Below are 15196 nucleotides of genomic sequence, written 5' to 3'. Positions count from 1 at the left end.
TATAAAACATTTACATTACACAAAGTTAAGTTGCTAACATGGGTAATTTTTAAACAACTATACAAGAAAAAAAAAAAGTGCAAAAGACATACAGTACAAAACATTAGATCATATAATACAAACTATATAAATCTTGCTGCATATACAAAAGAACTGAGCTGGCTGTACCCAAACGTTCAGTGTCGCTGCTGACAATGAGGAAATGATATAAGTGAGGGAAGGAAAAGAACGAGTAAGAGGTGCTGCTCGTGAGAGCCCACAATCTAAAGAGTTATTTACTATAGCGCAGGTTCACCTTTTTATTTTGAGGTTTCTTAATTGTGGGGCTCTCGCACCCTTTATGGACTGTATCGCTTGTATATTGTTTGCCCATTAGATTGACATTCAACACTAATGTTTTTGGAAACTTCAGTGCCTAAATTCTCTTTGTTGGATTTCAGTATGGGCCATTCTCACAAACACACTGTGCAATGCAATTAGATAAAAGTCATAACCAAAATTAATGAATCCAGCTGTGAATGAATGGACCAAATCTTTTAAAATATGAAAGTTAGTAATGAATACAATTAAGCATCAGCTAGTAAGCAATATCCTATTTGTAACGCTCCGACAGACAGCACGGTCCATGTGAGGGAAAACATTCTATAACACATAAGGAGATTATAAAGTAATGTCACCTTTAGTGATAACAAGAAACATATAAAGTGTGCGGGACATGTTATCTGTAACCTGCGGCTTTCCAGCTGCTGGGACACTGTACGATCCAGCTCTCACCTTATTACAGGCAGGTCACGCTGTGACTTGTAGTGTCACACCATGGGAGGATCCTGAGTCTGTAGTAAGTGACAGAAATACATAATAAAGCACCTAGATATCAGTCAGATGGGGATGCTCATATAACCCCTATTTTCTTGGGGTAAATGTAATGGTAGTCCTAAAAATATAATTCACATATACTGATCTTCCCCCTTGGTAACTGATAATACAGAACAAATAAAAACCCCTCTACCATCCTGAGGGACAGTTACCCCCATAGTAGCCCCCCCTTCCAGGATCTGGCGAGACGTGGGCCTAGCGGGCCGTTGTCCCCACTTCCTCTCATCCGCTGCCCCCTCCACACAAGTATTTACATTCGCCATCTTCGTAATCATCCCTCGCGGCACATAACGCCCTACCCAGGCGTCCCCTCACCTCTCAGCCCGGGTCAGCTCGTCTCTGTCTTCCCTTTCTCCTCCTCGCTGTCCTGTCTTTTTTTTCCTCCCCCGCTTCCAATATGGCCACTCCGGGCTCTGATACTTCCGCTTCCGGTTTCCTGCTGGTTATGGTTTCAGCTGCGAAGCTCTGGTTTCCATGGAGACAATCGACGTGTACAACTTCGTTGCCCTCAGTTTGGTAATGACGTGACCAGAGCCCATGCAGCAGCAGCAGTGTCTCCTCCCGCAGCGGTCGGCGCAGCGCAGTAACATCTTGCTGTCCTCCTCGCAGAGCTGAGTCTCAGGGAGAACACACTACACTACCTGTATAAATCAAATCATGAAGTGTATTAAACGTCAGTGTGTTGACTTTATACAATGATTATTCCTCAATGTCTGGAAGAGTAAACTAGAGAGCAGACATTGGGGCTGATGCTGAGACAGACGGTTCTCTATGCAAATAGCGAGTTTCAGCACATACTGTAGGGCATACGCAGAAGTGAATTTACACCAATTTGCAACATGCCTACCCTCCCAAAATAGCAGGGATGCTCCCGAAAATTGGGTGGCGCTCCTGGCCACCCGGAAAGGTGGAACTGCGGCAAAATCTCCCGGGAGCTGGGGTCACCCAGTCATAGCCGCCCACTTCACCGATGACGCAATTCACGTTAATCATGTCATCGTAGCTTCTCCCTAGGGATGGACATCGGAAGCCCATCATCAAATGATGGCAGTGTTTCTGTAAGAGGGGCAAGGGGTGGGCTGGTGTGTGCGCCTGCTGCCGTGCAGGTGTGGCGAAGCACTTACCTCTCGCACCCCATGGCTCTCACCTTCAGGCCGCCTTGGTTACTCCGACCGACGGTCCTAGGTCTCTCCGGTTCGGCACAGCCAGGGACAGTCTAACCTGTGGTCTCGGCCTAGCACCGCACGGTGGTGGTACAGTGGGTACACAATCACCTAACACAGATGCAGTGGTCTCGGCCTAGCGCCGCACAGTGGTGGTACAGTGGGTACACAATCACCTAACATAAAGATGAGCAAAAAGGGGCCTCACTGAGGGCTTACCTGATCCGCTGAACCGCGTCCTAGATCCTCTCCGGTGGCGATCCTGCAGCGCTGGTAACTCCCGCACGACTCTCCCTCCCGGGCCGCACGCCGGGGTTTAAATATCCCGCGGCACGTCATCCTCGGATTGATGACGCGGTGGGTCCTCATTGGCCCTCCGTGTCGCTTGGTGGTGGCGCGCCACACCACGTGGGCGTGCCCGGTGACGCGGGGTCCGGTTCTGGTCAGCGTCCTTGTGGGAGGCGGGGCACTCTGCCCTGGACCTCCCACACACTCCCCCTCTTTTCCTTTTGTGGTCCCCACAAAGACCGAGTCGCATTACCACTCGAAGTTGGGGTCCGCGAACCGTGGTGGCGGCACTCCCAGGGTTGATCTTGTGGACCTCCGGGCTGGAGCATCGGGGGCCGTGTCACCTGGGGGTGTGTTGTCTGGGCTGGGGCGGGCCTACCTGTGCTTCTAGTAGGGGATTTCGGCCTCTGATGGCCCCTCTGCGGCGGCTGAGGCGTCAGGGGCACTGGGAGGGGGTGGGGGAACCCACCATGTGAATGGGGTAACCCTCGGGGCCCCCAGTACGGCTGGCGGGATGGGTATTTCTCCTGCGGCCCCTGGATGTGTGGGTCCTCAGCCTCCCATCGTCGCAACAGGTTTCGGTGCAGGATGCGGGTGTGACCGCTGCCGTCCTCGGCCCGTACCTCGTAGACCGCGTTATCGGGGGAGACTTGTCGCTGCACAATGTAGGGCAGCACTTCCCACCTCGGACTTAGCTTGCTCCTAGGGCGTTTGTCGTGGACCAGGACTCGCTGCCCAACCGGGAAGAGGTCCTCCATGGCCCCTCACGGTTGGGGGTGCCTGGCGGACGCGATGTTCCATTCTGCCATTTCTCCTGCGGTCCTCAGCCGTCGTCTTTGTTCTTCAATGCACCTGCTATGGGTCCACTCATCTTCTCCCGTGGGTAAAGATAGGTCGAGGTCCTGCAGTTCCCTTCCGGGTCGACCGAACAGCAGGAGGTAGGGTGAAGTGCCCGTGGTCCGGTGTACTCTGTTGTTGTACACCCACACCAACTCCTGAACGAATTCCGGCCAGCGGCGTTGTTTCTCGGCCTCCAGGGTCCGCAACATCTGCAGCAGAGTCCGATTGAATCGTTCACAGGCCCCGTTCCCCTGGGGATGGTAGGGCGTGGTACTGGACTTTTGCATGCCATAGGTCTGGCAGAGTCGTTCCATCACGCGGCCCTGAAGCACGCCCCCTGGTCCGAATGGATGCGTACGGGACAGCCATACCGTCGGATGAAGTGTTCCACGATGGCCTTGGTGGCTGTCTCCACTGTTTGGTCCCTGGTGGGCACCACTGCTGTAAACTTGGTGAAGTGATCCGTCATCACCAGGGCGTACTGATACCCACTCGTCGATTTCCCGATCAGCACGTAGTCCACCATCAACAGCTCCAGGGGTCGCTTTGTGTGGATGGTTTGCACTGGGGCTCTCTGTTCGGTGGGCTTGGTGACCCCGCACACTGGGCATGGCCGACACACGTCCTCCACCAACCCTTGCAGCCCTGGGAAGAAATACTGGCGGCGGATCCACTGCAGCGTCTTGGCCACCCCAAGGTGGGCCCCCTCCTCGTGCGACTCCACCACTAACCCTCGGGTTAGGCCTTCCGGGAGTACCACCTGCCATACTTCACGAAGCTCTTGCTCCAGGTAGGTGCGCCAGCACAGCACTCCCTCGTGGACAGTCAGCCGATCCCACTGGTGCAGCACCCTCTGGCCTATTCCCCCGAGCTGGCCCCTCTCGCTGGCGGAGGCCAATGGCTTTGTTTCTTCCCGGCGCGAATGGCTCTCAGATCGGGGTCTTGCATCTGTTGCAGGACCCACTCGGGGGTAGTCCTTCGTAGATGGAGGCCGCAGCTGGTGGTTTCTAGGGGTTGGGGAGGTGGCCTCACCCTGGCCAGGTCGGGGATTTCCAGCCCCTCCTTGTCTTCATCAGATGGGCCTCTAGGTGTTTCGACGGGGAAGTGGGACAGGGCATCGGCGTTGGCGTTGTCCTTCCCCGGGCGGTATCTGATTTTGTATTGAAATTTTGCCAGCCGGGCGACCCAGCGCTGCTCCAGGGCCCCCAACTTGGCTGTACCCAAGTGTGCCAGGGGGTTGTTATCCGTGACGACCTCAAACTCGGCCGCTGTCAGGTACTCTGCAAACTTCTCAGTCACGGCCCATACCAAGGCCAGCAACTCGAGCTTGAAAGAGCTGTAGTTTTCAGGGTTCCTTTCAGAGTCCCGCAGCCCCCGGCTCCCATAGGCGATCACCCGTTCTTGCCCATCCTGGACGGGAGAGAACCGCCCCAGCCCCTTGTGACTGCCATCGGTGTAGATTAAGAAAGGCTTGTCAAAGTCTGCGTAGGCGAGTACTGGCGCCTGGGTGAGGGCCTCCTTCAGCTGGTTGAAGGGATCGTCCGCCGCACGGCCCCATGCCACATTCCTTTTTCTTGCGTCCATCGCCACTCCTCTCAGCAGCTCGTGCAGGGGTCCGGCTATTTTGGCAAAGCCCCGAATGAACCGACGGTAGTAGCCGACTAGCCCCAGGAAGGCCCGTACTTCTGTCACGGTGGTGGTGGGCGTCTTCCATCCCTGAATTGCTGCCAGCTTGCCGGATGTGGGTTCCACCCCGTCTCGGGAGACGATGTGTCCCAAGTACTCCAGGCTGGGTTGGAGGAGGTGGCACTTCCTTGGCTTCATTTAACCTTATCAGCATTTTTCTTTTTATTTATTCCTTATTTTTATGTGTTATTTCTATACAATATTAATTGTTGTTTTTTATCTGTGATGTTTTTCTATTGCGCAATATAATGTGCACGGAATATATATATATGTAATTTTTAATATATATCCTTATTACAATAAATTGATATTTTCAATCAAGCCGTATAGATATCAGCTCTCAATATAATACACTGAGATCTTATAGATCTAATTCACTTTTTTTTTTCATTTGCAATATATACCTTTTTGATATATTCATTGTTTACATTGGCATGTCATTCATGTTATAATATTTAATCCTTAGCGCTGTTCATACAATTTTCCACTTCCTTGGCTTCAGCTTGAGCCCATATTGTTCCAGCCTCTGCAGTACCTGATCCAACCTCCGGAAATGCTCATGCAGTGTCGGGGCGAACACAATATCGTCCAGATAGATCAAGATGGAGTCAAAGTTCAGGTCCCCTAGACAACGTTCCATGAGCCGCTGGAAGGTAGCTGGCGCATTGGACAGTCCAAAGGGCATCCGGCAGAAGTCGAATAGGCCCATGGGTGTGATAAAGGCGGTCTAGGCTTGATCTCCTTCAGCCACTGGCACTTGCCAGTAGCCTCTGGCCAGGTCCAATGTCGAGAAGAAACGAGACTTCCCAAGGGCCGCCAATGACTCCTCGATGCGGGGCAGAGGGTATGCGTCCCGTACAGTGCAGTTGTTCAACCGCCGGTAGTCCACGCAGAAGAGCAGTGCCCCATCCTTCTTTTTAACCAGGACTATAAGAGCTGCCCACTGGCTCTTGCTTTTCTTGATGACGTGGTTATCCAGCACCTGGCGGATCATGGTCTTCACCTCCTGGTACAGCTTTGGTGGGATGGGTCTGTAGCGCTCCCGGATGGGTGGCTGGTCCCCAGTGTTGATCTCATGTTCCAGCTCCCGTGTGTAGCTGAAGTCCTCTTCGCTGCGAGAGAACGCCTTTGGCCTCCTCCACAGTAGTCGCTCGAGCTTCTTGACATCGGCCGGGCTGAACTCGTCCAGAGGGGCGTCCACTTGTTCCAGTATGACTCATCCATTCCAGTCCTCTGTGGGCTCTTCCCGCTCTTCTACCCTCATGGCCAGCTTCCATGGCCGACGCACGTCGGGATCTAGGAGAATGGTTTGTCCTGACTGGACACCGCCCTCGGGCACAGCCTCTACTTGGGCCAGGATGGTCCTGGGTGAAATCCTGGCAGGGGAGTCCCCCAGGTTACAGATTCGGACAGGCACCACCCCATGCCTGACCACTGCCAAGGTCCGAGCCATGATCAATCCGGCTTCAGTCTGGCCAAACCAGCAGGGTTCTATCAGGACTTCCCTTCCCTCCAGTCGCTGTTGTGCCCATACGGCCAGGTCCAGGACCACCTCCTGCCTGGCAGGGATCTTTATCCTTTGGTTGTGGCCGGTTTTGATACGCCCCAGAGGGGATGCGTTGGAGGCTGGGGATGTTTTCTCGCACAGGCGCACCACCCTCTGCAAGGCCTGTTACACAGGCTTCTGGACCCCCAGGTGTCTCCAATAGCTGGGGCCTCTCTCTTGGACCAGGGCTTGGTCCAAGCAATGTAGTATATTCATCCCTAGGATGACAGGTCCATGCTTCAACTCTTCTCTGGCGACAACCATGATGCCTTTTTTCCCTAGGGGTTGGTCGTATAGTCCCACCTCGATCCACACCACGCCCAGGATGGGAATGGGGAGGTTGTTTGCAGCCATGAGGGTTACCCAATCCCCGACGTTGGTTTTCTGCAGGTGGGAGTAGTTTTCTCTGAAGCATCGCTCGGACATGGTAGACACTTGGGAACCTGTATCCAGGAGGCAGCGCTGACTTTTTCCCGCTAGCTGGGCTACTACCGTGGGGCACTCTCCAATGAGATCCGACGAGTGGGTCAGGTCCACTTGTTCATCTCTCCTCCTCGCAGTTTGGCCTGCAACCGCGAGGGACGTTAGTTTAAAGGTCTCCGGCGATTGTCCCGGCTGGGCCGCGCCTCCGGACACTTGCGGGCGAAATGCCCAGGTCGATCGCACTCCCAGCAGATCGGAACCCGGGTGTCCAGCCGGCGGGGGCCCGTGGTCTCCCAGCGCTAGGGTGGGTCCCGATCAACCAGCTGACGACGTGCGGTCTCGGCCCTCTTTCCTTTGGCTCTGTCCTCCGACTCGGCCCGACAGTCCTCTGTCCGCTCCACCTGCTGTTTCAACTGAGCCATCTCTTGCTGAACCAGGAGGAGTGCTTTGGTCAACTCCTTGACGCAGCTCTCCAGTGGGCTGAGGTGTGGTTTGGGGATGCGGTCATCGGGGTGTGCCGGCTTAAGGGACACAGCAGGAACCAATCTCTTCGTCCTGCTCTTTCGCCAATGCCTTTTCCAGCACTTCGTGGAACATAAGGCGGGGGTCCTCCTCAATCCAGTCTTGGAGTTGGTGGCGTAGAGGCCTGCTCTTCAGCCCTGCCACGAATAAGTCCCGTAGGACAGCTTCTGGGTTGCCCGCCAGCCAGTCCGCGTCCTGATGGGCCCGTATCTGTTCTGCGCAACGTTGGAGGGTGTCGGCAAATTGGGAGATTGATTCGTCCTCGCGCTGGATCCGGGCAAACAGACGTTTCCGGAGATTGGTGGTTGTGGACCGGTTCCCGTACGTGGCCTTCAAGATTTTGAACAGCCCTTGGAGGTCCCTCCTATGGTCGGGGGGCCGATTGGTGACGGCTCGTTTGGCTGGCCCCAGAAGGCCTTGCAGTGCCAGTTCCACCTGTACCGTCCCGGGGAGACTATACAGGCAGATTGCCGACTCCACCTGGTCCATCCAGTCATCCAGCTCCATGTTCCGTCCGTCAAACTTCTGTAGGATTTGTACGGCGGCACCGATGGCGGGGCGACCTGAGGGTCGAAGGTCGGGACCGGCCTACCTGCCGACTGGCTCTCGGTCGGGGAACCGGCGGCTGGGTCCGTCATCCTTCCATGAAGGTACTCCGCTCGCGTCCGATCCAGCCGGCCACGCCAAATGTAAATGTGCCGTGCAGGTGTGGCGGAGCACTTACCTCTCGCACCCCGTGGCTCTCACCTTCAGGCCGCCTTGGTTACTCTGACCGACGGTCCTGGGTCTCTCCGGTTTGACACAGCCAGGGACAGTCTAACCTGTAAGATAGGTCGGACACGCTGAGCCTATGGGCTGGACCTTGGTGCCCCAGGACTGACTGACAGACAGGTGTTACGGGGACTAGAAGATGGTCATCATTGGCACTTTTGGCCTCAGACTGGTTTACACCCGTGTGCCAGGCACATGGGTGCAACCCGAATGTAAACGCCCGAAAAGGGGGAAGGGAAGAGGGGATGACACACGACAATGATACGACACACGAACACAGAATGCGCTCACCGGGTATACCCCTTGTCCCTTTGCTGGGCGAGTAGTCCTGATCGCTGCTCCTGTAAGAGAGCACAGACGCCTTGCGCCGTGCAAGGGCAATACCTGCGGCCTAGCGCCGCACAGTGATGGTACAGTTGATACACAATAACCCAACACAGATACAGTGGTCTCGGCCTAGTGCCGCACGGTGGTGGTACAGTGGGTACACAGTGACCTAACACAGATGCAGTGGTCTCGGCCTAGCGCCGCATGGTGGTGGTACAGTGGGTACACAATAACCTAACACAGATACAATGGTCTCGGCCTAGCGCCGCACGGTGGTGGTACAGTGGGTACACAATAACCTAACACAGATGCAGTGGTCTCGGCCTAGCGCCGCACGGTGGTGGTACAGTGGGTACACAATGGCCTAACTCAGATGCAGTGGTCTCGGCCTAGCGCCGCACGGTGGTGGTACAGTGGGTACACAATAACCTAACACAGATGCAGTGGTCTCGGCCTAGCGCTGCACGGTGGTGGTACAGTGGGTACACAATAACCTAACACAGATATGGTGGTCTCGGCCTAGCGCCGCACGGTGGTGGTGCAGTGGGTACACAATCACCTAACACAGATGCAGTGGTCTCGGCCTAGCGCCGCACGGTGGTGGTACAGTGGGTACACAATCACCTAACACAGATGCAGTGGTCTCGGCCTAGCGCCGCACGGTGGTGGTACAGTGGGTACACAATCGCCTAACACAGATGCAGTGGTCTCGGCCTAGCGCCGCACGGTGGTGGTACAATGGGTACACAATCACCTAACACAGATGTAGTGGTCTCGGCCTAGCGCCGCACGGTGGTGGTACAGTGGGTACACAATCACCTAACACAGATACAGATGAGGGCTTACCTGTACCGCGTCCTAGATCCTGCAGCGCTGGTAACTCCCGCACGACTCTCCTTCCCGGGCCACACGCCAGGGTTTAAATATTCCACGGCGCGTCATCCTCGGGTTGATGACGCGGTGGGTCCTCATTGGCCCTCCGCGTCGCTTGGTGGTGGCGCGCCATACCACGTGGGCGCGCACGGCGACGCGGGGTCCGGTTCTGGTCGGCGTCTTTGTGGGAGGCGGGGAGCTCTGCCCTGGACCTCCCACACTTCCACCTTTGAATCTTTAGATGCAATGGTAAATAACCATAGCATCAAAAGAATTCGATGGTAAAAACTATTTACATGAATAGTTAAGGGGCGGGGCTTAGGGACGGGGCACTATCACCCCCCTGTGTCGTCTCAGCACACCATCGCCTCCCTCCCGTGTCGTCTCTCAGCCACACAATCTCCTCCCCCTTGCGTTGTCTCTCAGCACACCATCACAACCCCACTGCGTCGTCTCTCAGTACACCATCGCCTCCCCCACCGACACATATAAAGTGAATCTTTATCAAGGTATAGGGAAAAATACCCCTCCTAATTATCCTTGATTGCCATTCATTTAGTGGGCCCCCTGTATATATAGGCAGCCTGGAGCACAAGGTGTTGCTGGGCCTTGTAGTACACTGGACATGGTAGTGACTAATACACTGGTGGATAGTAGCGGTGATGCCCTGTACCATAATGGTGTGGTATAGTATACTTGCGGTCCAAAACCTATGAATCCCGGTGCCAATGAATAAGGTCAAATTTACTAATGATCAATAATACTGAAATAATTGAAAACAAATGATAACACCTCCGTAAAGGTGAAACTAGTCAGAGGACTATTCCCAACTAATTTGAAGGTGTACCATCTCCGTGTTCAGGGCCGCCATCAGCGGTGGACTGCTGGAGTCACAGGCCCAGATAGAGAGGGGGAACTGTATGGCAGTGGTGGGTATTAGCCCTGGGCCGCCAGGAGGTTGCAGCTGCTGCACCAGTAGGCAGCCATGGAGAGACAATGCCGGTGGCGTTTTGAATTTTACACAGGTCACGAGCCAATCGGAGCTCGTGGACCAGCAGCAAATCAGGTGCGGCCTGCCGCCTCCCTGCTACTACCACCTCTGCCTAAGAGAAGAAGGAATGCTTTGACGTGGAGCTAGAACAGCCAGACAACCAGTCAGAGCCCTGCATTACTGCCAGGCCAGCCAAGGGGGTTCTGCAGGGACACACAGCAGATTACAAGAGCCTGATGACTGAAGCTGGATTTGACCATGCGATGGGACAGCACAGGGATGGGTAGGGACAGTTTCTTTCTTTTAAGTCACCGGCAGGTGGTCACTGGCAACTTCACAAACGGAGGCGTTCCCATGCGAACGCCTGCCGTTTGTGGGCGGCCCCATTGATATCACCAGCGATGTCAGAGGGAGAGCTTCTGGCTCACCTCCTACCGACCCTTACCCCCTGCCCATGGGTGCTACACCCCCAGCCACCCAAGGATAGCGACATAACATACATGAAGGGAGAGTGGGCCTGATTCAGACCCGGTCGCAAGCGCTGAGCACTCGCAACTGGGTCGATGGTGGCCCAGAACGCATGCGCACGACGGAGCTGGCATGCGCGAGACCCGGATAGTGACGAGCCAAAGGGGGTGTGCTGTCGATGTTGAGTTACAGCACGCCCCCTTTGGTGGGTGGGCCGGGGGGGTGGCTGCCCAGACGGAGGCGTTCCCATGAGAACGCCTACCGTCTGGGGGCGGCCCCACTGACATATGTCAGTGGGAGAGCTTTCGGCTCTGTTTGAGCCGAAAGCTCTCTGGGGCTTGCGGCTACGAGACCCTACCACAAGGGTCTCGTCGCAAGCCCGATGGTCGTGATGGTCTTGACCATTGCAACCATCATCCTGGCCGCTCGCAATAGCTGTGAGTGGTCACCCACAGCTATGCGAGTGGCCAGGAGGCCGCTCCAAAAAAACCCCCAAAACGCCCTGATTCAGAGCGAGCGCTCTTTCAGAGCGTCCGGCTCTGAATCAGGGCCACAGTGCATACATAGGGCCTGATTCAGACCCGCTCGCGAGCGCTGAGCGCTCGCAAGCGGGTCGATGTTGCCCAAGTGCGCATGCGCGAGCCCTGAATAAAGACGGCCAAGCCGTCGTTATGGGTCTCGCGCCAAAGGGGGCGTGCTGTCGATGGTGATTGACAGCACGCCCCCTTTGGTGGGCGTGCCGGGGGCGTGGCTGTCCAGACGGAGGCGTTCCTATGGGAACGCCTACCATCTGGCGCCGGCCCCACTGACATCACTAGTGATGTCAGTGGGAGTGATTTTGGCTCTGATAGAGCAAAAAGCACACCAGTGCTTGCGGCAAAGAGACCCTACCACAAGGGTCTCGTCGCAAGCCCAATGGTCGCGATGGTCTTGACCATCGTGACCATCATTTTGGCCGCTCGCTGTAGCTGTGGGTGGCCACCCACAGCTATGCGAGCGGCCAGGAGGCCGCTCCAAATAGTAAGAGGGCCGGCCCTGATTCAGAGCGCGCGCTCTGTCAGAGCGTCCGGCTCTGAATCAGGGCCATAGTGCATAGATACATTATCTACATGTTATATACAAACTAAGGGCCTGATTCACTATGGATCGCTATTCTGCTTATGTGCTCGTAACTGCGTTGCTAATATCAGCTGTGATACTTTAATGTTTGTATTCGCATTGCGAACGCATCCTGGCATAAAGACGCCCACTTACCCTTACTCACATCCGTATACTTGTCCAACATAGTGAAACAATTGGCAATATCGAGTAACATCGTCGGATAGTTAGAGAAGCCCAGACGCTACTCAGGAATTACTTACTTATGCGCACGCTATGACTCCTCAGGCAATATCTGGTATCACATTGGATAATTTATGCACGCCCTTGCAACGGCATTGAAACGCACTGGCACGCCTGCGTTCGGCCGACCACCCTCCCCGTCACCACCCACAAACAGCACTTCCTGTCAATCACTCTACCATAGGTCTGCGTAGTCACTGTGTTCTCAGGGCCTGATTCAGACCCGCATGCGTATGCATTGCAGTGCGCATGCGTGAACTAGTCCATGCGATTGGAAAGCGTTCGCTCGCTGCGCATAGATAGCTTGCTAGAATGAGTGAAAGGAGAAGCCGTTTGTGGGTGGTGATGGGATGGTCGACGGAAACGGGGGAGTGGTGGTGCGAACGCAGACGTGCCTGAGCGTTTTAACGCTGTTTCAGAGGCGTGCATAATTAAGACGCAGCTTCATAGTAAACGTCACATGGTTGAATTTCCCACTGAAGCACTCGCAGTGCTTGTGGTAGGGTATGGTCAACCACAAGTGCTGCGTTCGGTTCCGATGTTACTTGATGTTACCGATGGTTGCATACACTTCCTGGAGATGACGTGTATAAGTGGGCATCTTAAGACAGGCTGGTGGGCGTCTTCATACACACTGCAATTGCATGCCAAGACATAGTGGGCGTGCTAATGCCTTTCCGTGCGATCGCGGATTTGCATACTTTCGCTGCGTGCGAATGCATCTAGCGAGCGGGTCTGAATCGAGCCCTCAATTCCTAACGCAGCGCCTACTTCATGCACGCGCACTGTGATGCAAATGCATGCGCAGTGTGAATTAATCAACCAATTGCGTGTGTATGAGCAACTGCATTCCTTGCTGAATCAGGCCCTAAGCACTTTAATTTCTTATCAATTGTTATGACAATTCTGTATTGAGACTGAGGCCATCATTCAGAGGCGGTCGTAAGAAGCGATCTCTTGCTCTGAATGAGGGCGGCCGCTTCATTTTTGAAGTGCGGCCTCCTGGTCGTTAGTTAAGCTGTGGGTTACCACCCACAGCTTAACAACCGACCAGGTTGATGGTCGCGATGGTGATCACCATCGCGACCATCGGGGCTTACGACCAGACCCTAAGGTTGGGTCTGGGCACTCATAAGCCTCAGGGAGCTTTCTACTCTGATGGAGAAGGAAGCTCCCCACTGACATCACTGATGATGTCAGTGCGGCCGCCCACAAAACGGTAGGCGTTCGTTAAGGAACCACCCCCCAGCCCGCCTACCAAACAGGGCCTCCATTTTGGAAACCACCCCCCAGCCCGCCTACCAAACAGGGCTAGCTGTCGATCAACATCGACAGCCGCCCCTTTGGTAACGAGCTCCGGAGCGACAGAGTTTCTCTGTCGCTCTGGAGCTTGCGCACGCGCAGTGCGGCCACTGCGTGTGCGCAGGACTAACCATCGAGTCGGTTACGAGCGCATCTGCGCTTGCGACCGACTCTAAATGAGGTCCTGAGACCAGCTAAAACAGTGAGGTGAGAACTTGAAAATTCTTTATTATAGTCCTCCTGTTGTCCGCTCCCAACTCTCCTTTATTCTACTTCTCCCCCTGCTCCCTGCCGTATATAGACCTGCTGTACTCACTGCTTGCACAGTAAATAGAGGCACAGAAGTTTCATACTGTATGTGTGCCTCTACCCCTATCACTCCCCAAGTGTGCATCTGCCGCCCCCTCCCTGACCAAATGTGCCTCTGCCCTACTCAAGAATGCCTCTGCCACCATCATTCCCCCAAGTGTGCCACCTCCCCAAGTGTGCCTTTGACACAATGACTCGCAAAGTGTACCTTTGCCACCATCCCTCCTCAAATGTGCTGCTGACCCCCCCCTCACCAAGTGTGTTTCTTTCCTTCCTCCTCCCCAAGTTTGCCTCTTTCCTTCCCCCTCCCAAAGTGTGTCTCTGCCACTATCCATTCCCAAGTGTGCCTCTGCACATTACAAGTACAGCAGCACTCTATTACTTACATGCTTGAGGTCCAGCTATGTGGCTCTAGGTGGCTCTGTACTGTGCAAGTATCCTGGGTCCGTAGATCCTCATGGAACGCTAGGGAGTAACGTTGCCTGGAGATGCCGCACATGCGCAGTAGCACATGTCAGAGGTCGGGCCTGTCTGACTGAGCTCCAGTTCCCAGTGACCACTGGCTTAGTCCTACCTGTCAGATGCTGGAGGGAGGCAGAGCAGGAGCGCACTCCTTCCAACAATATTGACTGCAAGAGAATATGCTCGAAGAAATACTCCCTCTTCTCTATGCTTTTTTGGTTCTGAACATGAAAGAGGGATAATTATCTCCTGTGTTAAGCAACTGACTGAAGTAGGGGCCTATTCATTAAACCTAAAAATTAGATGGAGATAATTAGGTTCAGAACTCGCATGGAGTGCTACCTAATTATAGGTGGAATTCATCATTCCACCTCTCCATAAGTATCTATTCCGAAAAGCTGTCATTTTTGCGATGACAGCTTTTCGGGAAATAGATACTTTTCCCTGCCTACACTACCTTATCACATCTGTAAAACCAGGCATGCGCAGCACTGCCTACAGATGCGTTAAGTTTGTGTTTCCCAATTATGGGAAATGCAATCTGCTTTACTAAAAATAAGTGATACTAGGGGTTGGAGTACAATTTTACTAATTCTACTCCAATTACCCTGTAATAACTACAGGTGAAACTAAAATAATGTGAAAAGGGTGTGAAAACACCCTTTTTCACTTTATTTTAGTAAAAATAATGGCCCTCATTCAGAGCCGCACGTTACCAACAGTACGCTCGTTGCGTTCCGATGTGGACTAACCGCGCATGCGTCGGTGTTACACAGCGCATGTGCGTACGGCAGATTGCGAGCTTTTTTTCTCTCGTTCCTAAAATAGCGTACAGGAAGTGACATGTCAAATGTGATTGACAGAACAGGGCGTGGCGAGGCGTTTTTGGGGCGTACATACATTAGCAGATGCGAACGTCAAATGTGTTCGGACCGTCACATACGTCACTGGACATCCTCTTTCCCTTCAAAATGCTCGCACAGTTTAGGGTCTGGATTACTCGACCAC

The 15196-nt window shown here is 54.2% G+C and overlaps 1 protein-coding gene across 3 annotated transcripts in view; it reads right to left on the bottom strand.

The window, feature by feature from the left end:
* The window catches only part of UBE2J2 (ubiquitin conjugating enzyme E2 J2), a 30699-nt gene extending 29377 nt beyond the window's left edge, over positions 1-1322 (bottom strand). The window contains exons 1-2 of one of the 3 annotated variants that reach the window (XM_088470320.1): positions 1192-1322; positions 775-833 (exon numbers count right to left, since the gene is read on the bottom strand). The gene's annotated coding sequence lies outside the window, so the exon portion shown is untranslated. Of the gene's footprint in view, positions 1-774; positions 834-1130; positions 1149-1191 lie in introns of those variants that run through there. The other 2 variants (XM_088470321.1, XM_088470319.1) reach the window with 2 other exon arrangements.
* Positions 1323-15196: the final 13874 nt, after the last annotated feature.

The sequence above is a fragment of the Taudactylus pleione genome, unplaced genomic scaffold, assembly GCF_031769625.1.
Source record: "Taudactylus pleione unplaced genomic scaffold, aTauple2 ptg000097l, whole genome shotgun sequence".
Lineage (NCBI taxonomy): Eukaryota > Metazoa > Chordata > Amphibia > Anura > Myobatrachidae > Taudactylus > Taudactylus pleione.
Note: the sequence above shows the minus strand (reverse complement) of the source record. Positions and strands in the feature narration are given on the sequence as shown.